Below are 18305 nucleotides of genomic sequence, written 5' to 3'. Positions count from 1 at the left end.
TTACTATATCTTTTTATCGTTATCTTCGAAGTTTGTGGTAAAAGCGACATCTTGTTCGATAAAAAAATGTCTGGAATGCATGAATGTGATATTTTCCTCTGATATGACTCTACAGGGATGTAATCTGTCAAGGAACCATACTTGTACAATTAAGTTACAGAGCACGATAATTATTTTCCAAATACATTAACCTAAGCTGGTATTGGTCTCAGGCTGCTAAGTAAATCCAGTAATTCAGTTTTTGCAGTTTCGTGAGCCTGCTGGCTACACTTTGTGGCAGTGACACTCTTCCTGTTGCTGTAACACACACTGTTCTAAGTAGAAGACTCACGAGAAAACCAATAGTGTATTGCTGGACTTCGTGGAAGTAGATACCATCAACACGCTAGTATTATCGGACAACACTGTTTTCGCGTGGAACGCTACTGAGGAGTGACATTTCGCAAAATAGCAGAGAAATTAGCGATCGACAGGCGTATTCCTCTCTCCAGCACCGTTTTTGTGAGTGGCACAAGATATTGTACTGAGTGAGTTTCTTAGGAAGAGAGACGCGATGTTCTGTTGTAAACAATAAGAGACCTAGTGTTCGGACAGACTTTTACGATGAATATGCACGTCTAATGTTTGTTCAGAAATATATACGTATTATAAGCACTGGACATTCAGTAAAACAGCCTTCTATGAAAGTATTTTTTTTCGCAATAATTATAGCCTACATCTATTAAACCAACTCAGTTAGTGTCTCAGACTGTCGATCAGATCACATAACGCTTGAGTCTCGAACCGCGCGACCGCTACGGTCGCAGATTCGAATCCTGCCTCGGGCATGGATGTGTGTGATGTCCTTAGGTCAGTTAGGTTTAAGTAGTTCGAAGTTCTAGGGACTGAGGACCTCAGATGTTAAGTTCCATTGTGCTCAGAACCATTTCTTTTGAGATCACGTAACACATCTCGAAAATCCGATACATGTTACTTATGCGATAATAATAGATTGAAAAGCTAATCGTAGGTGTTTATTTACAGCGCCATAGTGACGTTAGCGCTGCTGTATGGTGGAGCCGCAGCACATCTGGACATTATTTCTACCAGCTATAGCTGCGAGTGCATAATAATAATGAAGCCTGCTTTCCCTGTCTTTGTAAAGGAGCACTTTTTATATTATTAAAGCTATCAAAAAGCCTTTGGGGAGGTATTGCATTCCATACCGGTTTGCTCACAACGTATTGGCAATCGTGTACCTATAGATGCTCCACAGTAGAGCTGTCAGCATCGCGGATTGGCAGCACAGGTAACTAATTTCCAGGTCAAATAGCTAAAACTATATATATACACAGACGGCGTTATAATCCATAATTGAGCATGATTATACGGAATGTACACACAGCCACACAAGTCAACAGTATTTTTACCAATTTTAACTCCCCGGAAGCCTGCCTCAGTACTCGTAAAAGTGTAGGACAAACACAGCAATGCGCCTTAGTACAGCAATATGACCACCACCAAAAAATGATAAGCATCAGGTCTTGGTGATAACACTACCAGTCACGGCATCTTATGGTGATACCTTCTAAATGTGGTTGTAATCACACTATCTTACGAGCATGATGTGATGTGAGTACACACCAGGGCATGGGTTGGACGAATGAGACTTCTTTTTCTGCATGCGAAACGCATACTGTATGAAACCACTTTAAAGGCTGCCAGACTACTTTATAGCGAGAGAGTAACTGTTTCTGTAAATAATAACGCATGGAGGTAAAAGATGTTTAACAGAGGATGGAGACAAGCGGTCCCAGGTTGACAGAGCTATCAAAAGAGCCTAAGAAGCAATACCTGCTATGTCTGTAAATTCGGACGTCTCTTTCTTAAAAAGAACAGTCTACGTTCTATGCGTCGAAAGCAGTATATTCTCCAACACCCTGTACCAGTATTTACAACTGTACACACACACACACACACACACACACACACACACACACACACACACACAGGAAGGGATACACAAAAAAAGTCTGTTTTAATTAATGAATTTCTACCAGTTTAAGCCAGAACTGAATCTTATAGTAGGGAGCAAAATGAATAGCGTGTTTTGCCCCTGTTCACTTGAACGCTTTAACAGTCACTTCCATGTAGAATCAATTAACGACGAACAGCTGCTACCTGTCGTTTTTTAACATCGTTCTGCAGTTTGCCTACTGAAATAATCAGCTCCGTTGCATGGTTAGTGCGTTATGTATCTGAAAAAAATCCTTTCTCGACCTTTTCGTACATATCTCTGTCAGTTTTTGGAGTCAGATGGGGCTGTGATTCTAATAGATTTCTCCAGAGCCAGGGGATCTACTTCATCCCGCAAGCGCTAACGCTAAAACACGCACGTACATGGACTGGGTGTTTACGGCATTCGGTTGTAAAATTGCATAGCTGTATCACGCCATTTTCGTGTGTTGGCCTCCTTCAGTGGCGGCTTTCGAAAGGTGGGATCCGCCCTCTTTAAGTAACGATAAAAAGATTTAGTAATATCTTTTACACAGACTTCCCCTCTCCGAAGCTGATACGGCAATGGAAATCAAAAGACAGGGTTCCTACGAAAGTAAAATACGAGTACAATGTCTGAAGCATACATTCATTCAATTTATCACGAACGTAGTGGATACATATAAGATATAAACAGTCATGACGGAATCACACAGATTCTTTCATAACACATGTAACAAAATAAGGCGTTTGCATATTCTGGCTGGAAATTGGTAAAGACACACACTCTGTCCTGTCGTGTTACTGCAATGTTAGTGCTTTGTCCAAACTCTGTTTTTGCTATTTACCTCAAAAATTCTCATCGACATTGATTTTGTTACGGTTTGTCGTTCATGCAGTGAAATTGTCGCCAGCTCTTCTCGTGTCGCTCTTTTCAGCTCAAATACGGCTTCAAATTGCCTTCCATTGCGATAAACACGCCTTGTAAGTATTCCCGAAAGGTTTACACGGAGTTTAAATCCAGGCTACGTGCAAGTCAGGGCAAAACACCGATGTCTTTATCTTCCAACCACTTTTTTTTGTAGCAGAAACATGCACAGATGCATTATGTTGTTGAAACATTAGACTTTCGACGCCTAGGTCCTTGTAAATTCTAATCAATTCCGTCTCTAGCATCTCAGTGTAAATGCTGGAGTTCATCCCAGTGTTCAGCCCGGAATTGTGTTATTTACCTTTAGCAGCACAAGGCTGCCCAAAACGTAACACTTCCACCGGCAAAATTTCTGCTCATTATTACCCGCTGCTCTGTTCTCAGATCATGTCAATAATATTTAAATCCATACAGCCCATCTAAATTAAACTACTTCTCGTTACTGTAGATCACTTTATCCCTTTCTCAAGTCAATGGCATAAGTTTTTCAGCAAACTCCGTTCTAGCATGTTTATGTTTGGGTGCTAGAGCAGATTTCTGCAGTCGTGCCCGCATCTCGTGGTCGTGCGGTAGCGTTCTCGCTTCCCACGCCCGGGTTCCCGGGTTCGATTCCCGGCGGGGTCAGGGATTTTCTCTGCCTCGTGATGGCGGGGTGTTGTGTGATGTCCTTAGGTTAGTTAGGTTTAAGTAGTTCTAAGTTCTAGGGGACTGATGACCATAGATAAGTCCCATAGTGCTCAGAGCCATTTGAACCATTCTGCAGTCGTTTCTTGAATTATCCATGTCTGTCATTTGACAAAATTTGTCGTACACGTCCGGCCGTTACTGGTAACTGTAAACCAACGTGAAGTCAAGGAGAATAAGGGTTTATGGTCCTTGCTTTGGGCGAAAGTAACAATTCTAATGACTCAGATAATTTTCTACTGTGCGCATATTTTCCGTTGTGTCCATATCGTGCGCCCAATCTAACGAAATTATGAATCGCTGTACTTGAATGGTTCAACTTCTCGGCTATTTTACGATTAGAGAGGCCCATGTCCATCTACATACCGATTTTTGCTTTTTCATCACATAATAACTGTCTTCCGCGATCAATGTCACAGACCTGGTTCATGTACACAAGTACTGTCACTAGTGGTGTCTGTCTGCTATCTGCAAAAAAAGGCACGTACGCACACCCTAACATCGCACACAGCCGACTGCCTTTATAACAAGTTCCACTCTCCACCACTTGGATCGATGTCTTGTTATATACTGTACTACTGACATCAAATGCGATACCATTTGACTGTATTTGTCCGTATACTGGATCTCATACCTTCGCATATACACTGTACACTACTATTCCAAACGGAAATGTTAATTTTCCTACAAATATTCGCGCATTTATACTGACTTCTACAACTGTATTACATGGTTTGTGCTTCGCATCACATGTTGGAGTTCTAACATTACATACGAAGCAAGAAGAGATGAATACCCGGTAAAATCTTAACGTCCAGCACTTTACACTTATTATTATTATTGTTTTTGTTGTTGTAATGAGTACACGCAGGGTGTGTTTCTGCTACTAAATAATTATTTTTTTGCTAATAGATTGTATCGGTAAATACAACAATTGATGGGAACACACTGGTAACGATTCTACTTGTCACCGGTATTAATCAAGTCTGCTCTAAAGGTACTACCCGAATGTATCGCGGCCCACCACTACACTACTGGCATTAAAACAGCCGTACAATACCTACCAATACCCGCCCGGACAGGTCTAAACTGGATTTATGTTAACGCCTGCATGGCTCTTTTCGAGAGACGATTACGATTTTCAAGTGCGATTTCGTGGTGGACACGCATGCTTATAGGTCTCTGATTGCGGAACACAACCACAGAAACGCTACAATGATGTGGTATCGCTGTCACTTTAGTATGTATGTATACGGCTAGATTTACTGCCCACGTAGGTGTTTTGAGGTTGGGTGTAATGGTGTATACACAAAAAGACAGGTTAACTGCTTCAGCAGCGCTGGTTGGGTCTTAGACATCGAAGCACTAATCCACATGGAAGTAGCGCTATATAAACAGATCTACCGTACGATATTTAATGTAGTAGCCGTTATCGAGTCCCGCATTCTTTCGCCCAGCAAATACAGGTGTCTTATGTTCTCCACTTGCGTCCAGACTTCTCCATACTCTGTGGTTAAAGTAATATGTTAGACTTACCTGAACATATGCACTGGCTTCTTATTCTTATTTTTCCTTTTTTTTTTTGTCTAGTAGGTGATTATATTCCTCCTCCTTCATGGCCGTTGTTTTCACCATATACTTCAGTTTTTGTTTTTTCCTGTTTTCGTTTTCGTATGCATTTACAGCACTAAAAGGCGTAATTTCTTTAATGGATTACGTCTGCTCGGTACATTGGTTCTTAAGACTTGTGACGTAACATTATTTACGGGAGTAAATCCAAATTCGAAAACATCCACATCTGACGGTACTGTGGAGAAAGATGTTCTGGATTCTGAAAAATCTGTTTTCTCCTGCTTTAATATTCCACTTCATTGTAACAATAACATAGTCTTTGGCTGAGTCAGTGTTAGGAATATCCACGCAGTCTACAGGTAGATAATTAAATTGCATACAGACAGAACGTAATTTACAAGCTTTTCTTGGTCTTCAGAGAGTCCGGAAGGTTCATTTGTACACCATTCAATTTTCGAGTATTCTTACTGCTCCTGCAGAACGTTATTAAACACCACCCAGCGGATGTTTTGTAAGCTTTTCGTTAGGTGATGCCACATGGAAGTGCTTGGCACAGAGCCAATTGCAATTTCTGTTTGTTGGTGTTTAATACGCTTAAACAGTCTTGCATACGATTCATTCTGTAACTGTATATTAAGGCCTCCAGCCTGCTAATTCCATGCCCTTTAGTCAAGGAAGACGTAAAAATTTATCGTAGCCGCGTATTTGCACGCGATATAAAATCTATAGGGTGGTTACCAGTAACTTTGTTCACTCCCATGCTTGTGATTTGTTATACATCTTTACAATACAGCTTGAGCCCAAGATCGTTAAACAAAAGTCAATTCCAACTCTTCTATCATTAGACCGAGCAGGTGGCGCAGTGGTTAGACACTGGACTCGCATTCGGGAGGACGACGGTTCAATCCCGCGTCCGGCCATCCTGATTTAGATTTTCCGTGATTTCCCTAAATCGTTTCAGGCAAATGCCGGGATGGTTCCTTTCAAAGGGCACGGCCGACTTCCTTCCCCGTCCTTCCCTAATCTGGTGAGACCGATGACCTCGCTGTCTGGTCTCCTTCCCCAAACAACCCAACCCTCTTCTATAATTGTCTACAGTCACATTGCTGATGGGAGAGTGAATACGTCTGCATTTAATTAGAAATCCCAGCAAAATGTTGCATTAAATCCAAATCCAAAAGATAAAGTCGCCTGCGCGTAGCTGCAGAAAAGTTCCCCACTTGATCACAGATGTTAACTATCGTAATGTTATCGCAAAAACGGGATATGTAATGGGATGCTTGTTCTTGTTAAAGAGCGTGTCATTTTCAGTGCAATTTATACTGCCAATGTCAGTAACAAGATTGTCCTGTAGTAACCACCAACCAAAGTGTTCATCGGTTGATGTCAATAGTTATGCAACCTTCTATACAATGTTTGAGATGCTGTACAGCTTTCACTAGATGTTTATTTTGTAATGCTGTGATACGTACACACTTTGTATCTTCGGTTGGAAGCATTTTTTGTGTTTGGCTTTATTCTCAACCAATATGAGAACGACCATGTTCTTTTTATCTCGTCATAGAGCTGTAGGGGGATGGCTTTGCAAGAGTTTGCGCATCGATCTGCGGTATACCCGTTAGGTGTTTTCCCTCCAAATCAGAACGACTGATGCAAATGATGTGATAGGTTTTTTCGGGAGAGATGGTTTCCACTTTCAGGTACGGGAAGTCTATGCTAGTAGCAGTAGTATATTATTACCGTTTCATTTTTTGTGAGAAACATATCCTTTTTGTAATAAGAAATCAGTGGCGTTTAATACGGTTTACATTCTGCTGTGTACGAAATGACGCTCCACGTGGAGTCCGGGCTCAGGAGCCACATTTACCGAAAGGCGCCTATACTCAATCTCTGTTGGACTCCTCGTCCCCACCAAGACACTAGGGGGCGGGTGGAGGGGAGAGATAGAGGGTCGAGACAGAACGCGCAATTACATAAGAGGCCAATTAATTAAGTTGTAATCTTATTGGGGTCAGGGATAAAGTCGTAATTAGATGAAACTGCGCCAGTAAGAACAGGGTCCTACATCCATCTTATCCCTTTCTGCCAGAAAAAATATTCCAAGAGAAAGCGGAAAAAGATTTCAGCAGTGTTCAAACATGTCACGGCCTCGACATACTTTTTATTTAATAACGAATGGCTTGAAGAGACTGACATATTCTCCGTAGGTAGTCTCTTGTTGTTCTTGGTGGCTAACTTGTTTGTGGAGATCGTCAAGGAAAAGGCGCCCACAGTATATTAATGACACGATTGTAGTGTGGCCCCATGGTGAAGATAAATTACAAGACTTTTTAAATCATCTGTATTCCATCCATAGACAAATCCATTTTACAATGGAAATTGAAAAAGAGGGATGCCTTCCATTTTTGGATTTGGTACGACGTAAGGTTGACAGCACTTTGGACATGCAGTATATCGAATATCAACGCTTACGGATTTATATTTACTTGCATGTAGCTTCCACTATTCTTCCCAGGCGATGAGTTGTTCTCTTGACGCTGGTACAGAGCACACATTATCGAGAGGACGAGCTTCTACATTTGAAGAGTGTTTTTGAAGCCAACGGGTATTCTGCACAGTATATACGTGAGGCACTACGAATGAAACCAACGTTGGGCATGGAGAATGAGACACGGAAAGTTTTAAATTCATGGCTCTCCTGTCATATGTGGGAAGTCTATCGTCAAAAAAGGATGGATCCTCAGCAAACACAAAGTAAAAGTGATTGTTCGCTCTCTTCCAAAGACAGTAGTGCTCCTGGATTCCATTAAAGATGGTTTGGTGCTTTGGAAGCCTGGAGTTTACAAGATCCCCTGTGAGTGTGATTTTCGTGTATCAGACAGATGACACGTACAGTCCATGAGAGATGCACAGAGCCCCGTAGGTACTCTGCTCTTACAACCTAGTAAGTCGGCTGTGGCAGAGCACTGTATTGACACTGGACACACTATTGTGTACGATAACGTCGAAATTGTAGTCTCGAATTCGTCTTTATGGGACTCAGTTGTAAAACAAGCAGCTGAAATTCAGTTGGCGAGGAATTTAATTAAGGGATAGTAGCTTCAGCTTGGATAAAACGTCGAATCGAGCACTTTCTATATTAAACTTACAAAGACGTTACCACAGTACCGCTCGCAGTTTTACATTGATATCCCAGCGTTGATCGACCGCGGAGCGACAGATCTAATTTGTGCATATGTTGTACATCTTTGCCTCCGATCAACTTCTCTGTCGCCTTGCGTATCTGTGGCCGCATGCGCAGTGGCACGGTCCCCCAGTTTAAAAGGACTGAGCGCGTGCTGGAGCGTCAGTCATTCGGCTCATTCTGAAGATGGCTAAACGATAGACAGCCGAAATATCAGGATCAGAAGTGGAATTTATGCGGCTGCACACCCGAAATTTAATGGAGCCATCAGTAACTAATTCCCTCAGTGTAGCAGTCAAATTGCTGCATGCAGTCAGACAGACACGGAACACTGTTGAGCTTTGGAAGACTGTTCAAGGCAGCCAGAGATTTCCAAGTATTACATTCTTAGGTTTGATTATATTTTGGGCTGACGCGAATAATATTATTTATAAATTTTTGGAAATGTTGCATATAAATACACTGCATGACAAAAAAAGTGAAGTACCCAGAAGAGGAGGAAACTTTACGGTTTGAGAGGATATGTAACGTTACTTCGGTGACGCCAAAATAGAGTAAAATTTACATAGAAACGTGGCACTATAGGCCCACTTATCATTGTGACTTTGCACCCACTCCGGGTTATATATTGATTCGGTTGGTAAGAGTGTCATCTCCTGGGGCAACAAGATCTACAACTATCTTAGCTGGTCCTTAATATCCTGGGTACAGATACTGGAACAGAGCTGATGTGAACGTTGTTCCCCCACATCTTCTACTGGGGACACATCTGGGAAGCTGCCATTTGGGGATGATCATAGTCATATTGAAAAATGACACTTCTATACTGTCGAAAGAGAATCAACGTAATTATGCGGCTGCAGAACGTCCGTGATGATGTATTGTTGTGCGGTCAGAGTCGTCTGGGGGTAGTGCAGAACCCCGATTCATCGCAGAATATCATGCGACGCCATTCATCTTCAGGCCATGCTTCTCGGTCACGACACCACACCAGACGTGGTGAAGGGACACAACGTATTGATATAAACAACCGTTTGACCAGTCGATTTTGTGTATTTATAAAGTTAATACGAATTTTTCGTACATCTTTCATTAAATATGGATTTTTTGGTTGGCTTTAAAAGGTTAGTAATTGGTGCTAGGTGTAAATTTATGTTTATATAAATGAACAGTTATTTTTTATTTTGATGTATTGAAGCTCTGTCTCTCTGCCCGCTGGTTTGCAGCCATCATCGATAATACTGTTTCTGGAAATGCTGAGGTGATTTTAATGGAAAGCATATGATTCTTTTTAACTGTTTGGTGACTTAATAGCCTGCCTTAGAAGCACATAGTACTTCCTATTGTCGAAGTACTTTTTTTTCCGAGAAATATTTGTCATCATTCGCCAATATCGTAGAGTTTCTTTAATTAATAGGGTTTCACAATCTGAAGCCCCATTGCGGGTGCTATATGTCGCATTGGATGTTTCTTAAGGATCACTTTTTATCCAGTTTCGTGATTTCCTCCGTCTCCAAGTCACTGAGCGTTTCAGCATTCTGATCCAGATACAAAATTCACTATTAAGAAAAAGCCTATTCATAAACATGAACGAAATAGAAACTAGGTTATTTATTGGCACTGAGTCAGAAGCAAAAATGAGTGCAGTTAACAATAATGTGGTAAGGATACCAAAACGATCGAATGTTTCCGCTCAGAGCTGAATGCGTCGGACAGTTTCCATACGGTTGCTCAAACAGATTCGTTTCACTCAAAAGAATGTATGAATAATTCAACGGATACGTAAAACTACTACCAAATTAGTCGATTGTTTTCACTCGGTTGTGCCCAGCACTACCCAAACGCAGCCGTTTTACGGCAAGAAAGGAAGAATGAATTGATTGTTGTTGTTAATAACGATCATCCTCCTTTACCTCCTCCGCATTACTGCAGCTGACGCGTCAATGAGCACATTTGTTCTGTGCATGCAGTACACGTGAGGCGCCTAGTTGTTTCCATTGCACTGTGTGGAATACGAAGGTTGTGTTATAGTTCACCAACCTGCTGTCTTCAAGTTGATGTCCCCACCGCAGAAAACAGCACGCACGTCGTAGGTTCTGTATCTTGAGGCTGAAACTGACTTCTAGCGAGGTTCTGTTCTGAAATAATGTATCACGTCTTTGGGATGCCACTCGGGTATTTTAATATAGCCACACGAGAGGACTACATGATCTTAATACAAGACCTTCTAATACAGTAAAGTACATGATCAAAAACAATGTTTACGAAAATGAATCTTTACACTATTTGTGGCACGTGTCTGTGCCTCATGACTACCGGAGTGACTCTTTTAATACTGAATACTGGCAAACACATCCTGCCACAGACAACATGACTGTACATCTCGAGTGCCTAGTCCAGAGTGACGAACGGGAACTTAAATAAAAATTGGAAAACATCGTACGACAGACAAAAAAAAAAAAAAAACAAATAGCTCTGAGCACTATGCGACTTAACTTCTGAGGTCATCAGTCGCCTAGAACTTAGAACTAATTAAACCTAACTAACCTAAGGACATCACACACGTCCATGCCCGAGGCAGGATTCGAACCTGCGACCGTAGCGGTCGCTCGGTTCCAGACTGTAGCGCCTAGAACCGCACGGCCACTCCTGCCGGCTTACGACAGACAACATGTCTGTTCTTCTCGGATGCCTAATCCAGAGTGGCGAACTGCCCGAAACACTTCGCGCGCCATACCAGAAAAGGCGTGACCCGAAAATTCCGAAGTGCTTCGTCTGCAATTTCGTCAGTCTTCTGTTTTTTGATTTAAATTGTTTTTAATAATTCTAAAATGACTGACTGATAGTCAGCTGTTGAGAGGTATTTATATTAAAAAGTGAAGTCATTCCAATGAGTAGTTTAACTAATAATAGTAACTATACTTCAACGTTTTGGCGCCCTTGCTCCGAACACAGCAGCCAATCACAGAGCAGTAGCATTATGCAGGCGGTCTTTCTCACGGGAATGGTACCGAATCTAACATCTTTCACAGGTACCTCACACCACATTTCGTCATCTATATACTTCTTGCATCTCCACTGCTCTGGGAACAGCTTCTTGGAGCCTAATATGATAGCTGAGAAATGTTACAGTTTCTGTTGTGGTGTTAATGGCAACCTACGAATGGGATGGTAATTCTCTAGTGCAGCACGGAGTCCATTACTTGTGCAGGAGCAGATGTGGAATGGGTACCATGTGTTTGGTGCACAGTACGGCAGTCCTGCAGACGCTGTCGACTGAAACCTTAATGACGAGTATGCCTGGTCCTAACGTTCGTATGGATTCCAACATCGCGCCAGTGCCACATAAGAGCGCCCCGGCCAAATTGAGATCCACAATGAGGTCCCTTACAAATTCTGTCAGGTGTTACGCTGTCTCTCACAAGAGCGCGGCATCTTCGTGTCATTCAACATCTGATGCTGTTCGTGTCCGTACCCTATTAGGCGTGGTAACATTAAACGCGAATGATACTAACGGACTCTACCTGTCACGGAGAATCGCAGCTTTAATCATTTACACACCCACCGATTGTGTGTACGTGTACTATGTTACGTTGACATCCGACCCTATCTTCTGGACGCTTTATTTTATCAGGAAGTGTAGAATTAAACGTAGAGTTACACTACTGGCCATTAAAATTCCTACACCACGAAGATGATATGCTACAGACGCGAAATTTAACCGACAGGAAGAAGATGCTGTGATATGCAAATGATTAGCTTTTCAGGGCATTCACACGAGGTTGGCGCCGGTGGCGACACCTATAGCGTGCTGACATGAGGAACGTTTCCAACCGATTTCTCATACACAAACAGCAGTTGACCGGCGTTGCCTGGTGAAACGTTGTTGTGATGCCTCGTGTGAGGAGGAGAAATGTGTACCGTCACTTTTCCGACTTTGATAAAGGTCGGATTGCAGCCTATAGCGATTGCGGTTTATCGTATCGCGACATTGGTGCTCGCGTTGGTCGAGATCCAATGACTGTTTGCAGAATATGGAATCGGGGGGTTCAGGAGGGAAATACGGAACGCTGTGCTGGTTCCCCACGGTCTCGTATCACTAGCAGTCGAGATGACAGGCATCTTATCAACATGGCTGTAACGGATCGTGCAGCCACGTCTCGATCCCTGAGTCAACAGATGGGGACGTTTGCAAGACAACAACCATCTGCACGAACAGTTCGACGACGTTTGCAGCAGCTTGGACTAACAGCTCGGAGACCGTGGCTGCGGTTACCCTTGACGCCGCATCACAGCCAGGAGGGCCTGCGATGGTGTACTCAACGACGAACCTGGGTGCACGAATGGCAAAACGTCATTTTTTTTTCGGATGAATCCAGGTTCTGTTTACAGCATCATGATGGTCTCATCCGTGTTTGGCGAAATCGCGGTGAACGCACATTGGAAGCGTGTATTCGTCATCGCCATACTGGCGTATCACCCGGCGTGATGGTATGGGGTGCCATTGGTTACACGTCTCGGTCACCTCTTGTTCGCATTGACGGCACTTTGAACAGTGGACGTTACATTTCAGATGTGTTACGACCCGTGGCTCTACCCTCCATTCGATCCCTGCGAAACCCTACATTTCAGCAGGATAATGCACGACCGCATTTTGCAGGTCCTGTACGGGCCTTTCTGGATACAGAAAATGTTCAACTGCTGCCCTTGCTAGCACGTTCTCCAGATCTCTCAGCAGTTGAAAATGTCTGGTCAGTGGTGGTCGAGCAACTGCCTCTTCACAATACGCCAGTCACTATTCTTGATGAACTGTGGTATCGTGTTGAAGCTGTATGGGCAGCTGCACATGTACACGCCATCGAAGCCCTGTTTGACTCAATACCCAGGCGTATCAAGGCCGTTATAACGGCCAGAGGTGGTTGTTCTGGGTACTGATTTCTCAGGATCTATGCACCCAAATTGCGTGAAAATGTAATCACATGTCATTTCTAGTAAAATGTATTTGTCCAATGAATACCCGTTTATCATCTGCATTTCTTCTTGGTGTAGCAGTTGTAACGGCCAGTAGTGTATAATAAAGTTGGCAGCTCTATTACAGGTTATCATAATATGTTTGTTAGTTACAGATTTTCATCTCCGTTTATCGTAAGCTAAGTTTCTCCTGTGTTACATATATAATTGATGTTTTAACATAACCATTGGTTTCATTCTTAAGACACAGCTTGTGTCTTTGCTAGTGTCTGTCGCTGATAAACATTTCGACACTGCCTGCTCCTCAATCTGCCGTACGGGTAATTAAGTACGAGTAAATTAGGCCAGTTTGTAAATGATGCCTTCTTAAATTATTGTACAGATCAGGGTAGTCAACTTTTTATACCGACCGCCCAGTTTTTCTTACGTCTGTTAGTAATAAAATGCTCTAACCGCGCACCGATTCCCTAGTAATGGTGATTTGTAGCGTAGAGTTGTGATTTTACTTTATGAAATGTATAAATTACAGTTACAGCAGGTTAAATCATGTAAAAGTAATTGCTTATCAAATACTGTAAGTTGGTAACTATGCATGGTTGACTCTCTGCATGAGGTTAAATAACGGCCAACAACATGTGGGCAGACGGTAACGCCCTCCACGGTGACCAACGGTAGTTACATACTTAAGCAAGAAATCGTAAATTTTAAAGTTCTAAATTTTAAAATTCTAGTTAGTTTGCGCAGTGTGAACGAATCACTTGCACGATTTATGTAACGGGCCCGTTCACGCGGGAAAAAAATATTCACTACTAGTTAAAATCTATTTTCATGCGGCATCAGCGTTCTATTATGCACTGGCCGTGGTGGCCGAGCGGTTTAGGAGCTACAGTCTGGAACCGCGCGACCGCTACGGTCGCAGGTTCGAATCCTGCCACGGGTATGGATGTGTGTGATGTCCTTAGGTTAGTTAGGTTTAAGTAGTTCTAAGTTCTAGGGAACTGATGACCTCAGAAGTTAAGTCCCATAGTGCTCAGAGCCATTTGAACCATTTTTTGTGTTATGCAGTTAGTTCAATTTCACCCCCATGGGAGCATTTAAAAAAAGTTGGTAATGATATATTTACTCCTTTCTTAAGTTTGTGCAGCATGGATGAGAACGTAAACGTTATGCAGATGTATTGTAACATGAATTAGCTGGTAACGGTAGCATCGTTTGTTGCTATAAACTTCCTTGTTGTAATACGGATACGTCCTTGTGACTTCCAATAGAAACTATATTGCCCACATATTGCAATGAGGTTCACGGATATGCGTGTTCGTGTAGGTTACAAGTGCAGAATAGTGGTCGTACATGCCTCTCAGTTTCCTGGATTTCCGTTATAACTGGAACTTATTTCCTGTAATCGAAGAATCTAGCTGTGTGTGCTATTCGGTGAAACTGGGTAGGGGCGGGTCAAAATGGCCGCGAGCTGTGGTGCTATTTGCTGAAGCTCATATTTTCGGGCGGGAATTGGGCAGCAGTCCAAAGAGGTGGTCACTCATTTTTAGACATGGCCAGGCGTGGGTGTTAACGTGGGTAGCGGCGGGAGCGGCGTCGACACGCCGCTAGTACACGCTGGTCGCTTGTATCTCTCGGTGTGCAACTCAGCGCTCAACAAACATGCCCCAGGCCGAAACCCAGAGTTTGTTCACTACATACTTCATCCTACTCGTCCTGCTCATCGCGCTATGGATGTTATACGCAGGCCTATTTTAGGCCGTGGTACGATCACTGCATGGCTCTTTTTAAAGATACCATTAATTTTTGTCTTTTGCGAAGCAAGTCGATGTTCTGGATTTACACAACGTCATATAGGTGATGGCCCGAATTTTTAATCGGGTGATCACCATGTTCATTTTTGTTCTCTCTGCGGTCCGTGATGATAATCCACTTGTTTTAGACCAAGCCTGTGTCATACTCATTGGATAAAATGATGTATATGTATCGATAATCCGTTGTTGATCTGAAGTATGGTTTCTCAAGTAACCAACACCGAGATTTTTATTTCTAACGCGGTATTCATTCTCCCATAAGCATTATTTGCGCTTTATAGCGTCCAAATTGTTGATTTTGTATGTGTTTTGTTACCTGTGCCTCTTCACCTGGGTTAGTCTGTTAAAATCGTGCATATTAATTTTGAAACATGCACAAAACTTAGGTTTCAGCCATTTTCTTTGCTACGGAATAGTCTTGAAGCTGCGAATGATGTATGAAACCTTCGCAGGACCACGTTTTAAATTCAATTCTCCAGAAGCTTGCCTCGTGGCGATACGTTTATTGTGTGCAGTACTTTTTGTATTCTCGATGAGAGGAAACTGATTCTTATTTGTGTCGCGGTATTAATGCTGATCAGGAGTGTTTCATTATTTCGAAGATAGTGGAATAGCGCGTTCGTTGAGATCGTGTGTAATGCGTGGCGTCTTAGTAGCCCTGCTCTGCTCTTTGCAGGCAGCTTGTGAAATACACTTTCGACGCTTTCCGTTACAAGTGTTGTTTTGTTCGTATATTACATTTCGTAACGTCTCCAGATTTCCTTGAACTGCTTTTAAGCAAGTTTATTTTGTATATGGCACGATGGCTGTTCATTCCTCACATGTAAAAACAGTAGTACACTTAGAGCGTTATTTAACAATAAAATTATTATTATTAATAATATTATTATTATTGGTTTTGTTCTGATTTATTATTGTCGCTTTGCTGCTGAATTATGTGACATTATGGGTTTAAATACTAAAGTTTGTTAATTTGACGAATTGATGGTACAGTTCTCATTTTCAGTCGTGCTTTATTTTCGTTAATATCCATATGAATGCAAATAAAATATTGGACAATCCGTCATTGATGTAAGAAAAGCTGTTGTTCTAAAGCTGTAAACTGACTAGTGTGAAGGATTCATCCTGAGGTTCAAGCTCATTCCTTTATCCGTGTTCGCTTACGGATAAAGTTCCTTTTATGTAGGTTCCGTCTTCAACAAACACAATTTTTTTTCTTTGTTAGCCAGACAAATGTTGCTGATGATGCAGCGTCTTCATTGTGTGTGTGTGTGTGTGTGTGTGTGTGTGTGTGTGTGTGTGTGTGTGTGTGTGTGGTTTTTTTTTTCTTCTTCAATCAAATAATAGGAAAAATGCTCCTTAGTCTCCATACAAATACAATTTCAGTTTTTAAATACAGTATTCGCAAATTGATACAGATTATTTTAAAATGTACCTTGTTAACAAGGTGTGTGGTTTCTTTACATTTATGTACCTTGCATCATGGCTATTATTCGTTTTAAGTTTGGAATCTGTAGCCATAGAGAATTAAATATAGAGAACTTATTTACATCCAAAATTACATCTGGATGGTAAACTGTTGATGTTTTCGTTAGAGTAAAATAATGTAAATCAGCAAGTTAACATTCCATGCGTAATTTTCGTAGTAAATAAGGTTTCTATATTAAGTTCGGTAAGATTGCTGATGACAAAGTTTAAAAAAAAAAGCTATGCTGCAACGTAAAGAAAGCTACAGAAACCACGGCATGTATCAGCAATTTACAATTTAAAAAAAAGATCTGTTACTTTGTGAATACCTTACGTAAAAACTGAAATCCTTTGTGTATAGAGACAGTAAAAAGCAATTTATCCTATTATTTGACAAAAAACAAAAAAAATGGAAATGCTGTACTTTCAACCAAACATGTCTGGGTAAATAAGAAGAAAAATAATTTTGTTTGCTAAAGGCAGGACCTATTAAAAAAAATTAAGCACATTGGTTAAAACGATTGTCTGATTAGTATGAAGTGCAACAAAAACATAGTCGTTTACGAATGCTGTGGACGAATGAGAGGAATTTTGTTAATGACTAATTTTTTGTTCCCGTAAAACTCACTATACAAATTGTTAATGATTATTTTGTTTCTTTTTTTCAGACGTTGCCGGTTAGTGTACAAGCAGAAGCGAATTTAGTACGTTATACATTTCACTTATTTCTTCTTCGTCACAGACCTCAGTGTCATTTGGCTCCATATTTTTTGTAAAACCATTTATATTCTTGTAGTTTGCTCTGCGAAACACGGGAGAAGGTGACATGTGTCTGAGTGAAATCTGGAGTAATCTCGTTAGAGGGATTGATGGGGGAGGGCAGAGAGGGGATGTTAAACGAAAATGAATGAAGTGCTCAGACCCGCACACGCTCATTATCGTTTTTAGTGCGAATTCTACTTTCTTTAGGATATCGATCTTTTGCTAACGGACTGTGTCGTTTCGTAGATTTTCGTCGTCACGTTCTGTAGAGCTACGTACTCAGTTGCAGTAAGAGGTACAAGCGATCGTACGATTAGAGTTCCGAGTCTACTCTGCAGACGTTTATCGTTACCAGATTCTGTGACTGTTTCCAAAACTACTACAAAATGAAAGAACATGAATTTGTTGAGAACACTGCGAAACATTTTGTAACGCTGTTGTGCAGGAATGTCTGAAAGCAGGTCTGGTTTTTAAACGTTAATCGATGAAAGTGTGACAAACATACCTCGCATGTAATTATAGTAAAAAATACATATGTCAGTTAAATTGTGTTTTTTTAATTTTAAAAATTCATTCAGTTTGATTATGAACTTTAAATGGTTGTCAAGTTTTAATTGTGGACATTTTTAGTATTATCATAAATTATATAGCCTCTTGGAAAGGGATGTACCTATATGAACCCCATTCATATTGGCTTGAATGTGTAGTCAAGAACACTTCGAACGTCTTGCTGTGGAAATATTGCTCCAGCAATATGTTCTGCAGTGCTTTCTGATTCTGATCGATAGCTGCATCGTAAATGTTGGATATGTGCCATCATATTTCTTATTTACTTCCACGTTCGTGCGACAAGAACAATGAAAATTTTATTACTTTCTTGTAATATAAGCCCATAGCTTCTATATTTTTTAAAAAAATTTCAGTTGAAAGCATCATTTAAAATGAAAAT

General features: G+C 41.4%; 1 protein-coding gene across 2 annotated transcripts in view; it reads left to right on the top strand.

Annotated features, from left to right (window-relative positions):
- Positions 1–14913: 14913 nt before the first annotated feature.
- LOC126248152 (ligand of Numb protein X 2-like) overlaps positions 14914–18305 on the top strand; it is a 462639-nt gene continuing 459247 nt past the window's right edge. Inside the window, exons 1-2 of one of the 2 annotated variants that reach the window (XM_049948889.1) lie at positions 14914–15077; positions 17263–17298. The gene's annotated coding sequence lies outside the window, so the exon portion shown is untranslated. The remainder of the gene's footprint in view (positions 15078–17262; positions 17299–18305) is intronic. The other variant, XM_049948888.1, reaches the window with a different exon arrangement.

Source organism: Schistocerca nitens, chromosome 3, assembly GCF_023898315.1.
Source record: "Schistocerca nitens isolate TAMUIC-IGC-003100 chromosome 3, iqSchNite1.1, whole genome shotgun sequence".
NCBI lineage: Eukaryota > Metazoa > Arthropoda > Insecta > Orthoptera > Acrididae > Schistocerca > Schistocerca nitens.
This window is presented reverse-complemented; position numbering and strand designations above follow the sequence as displayed.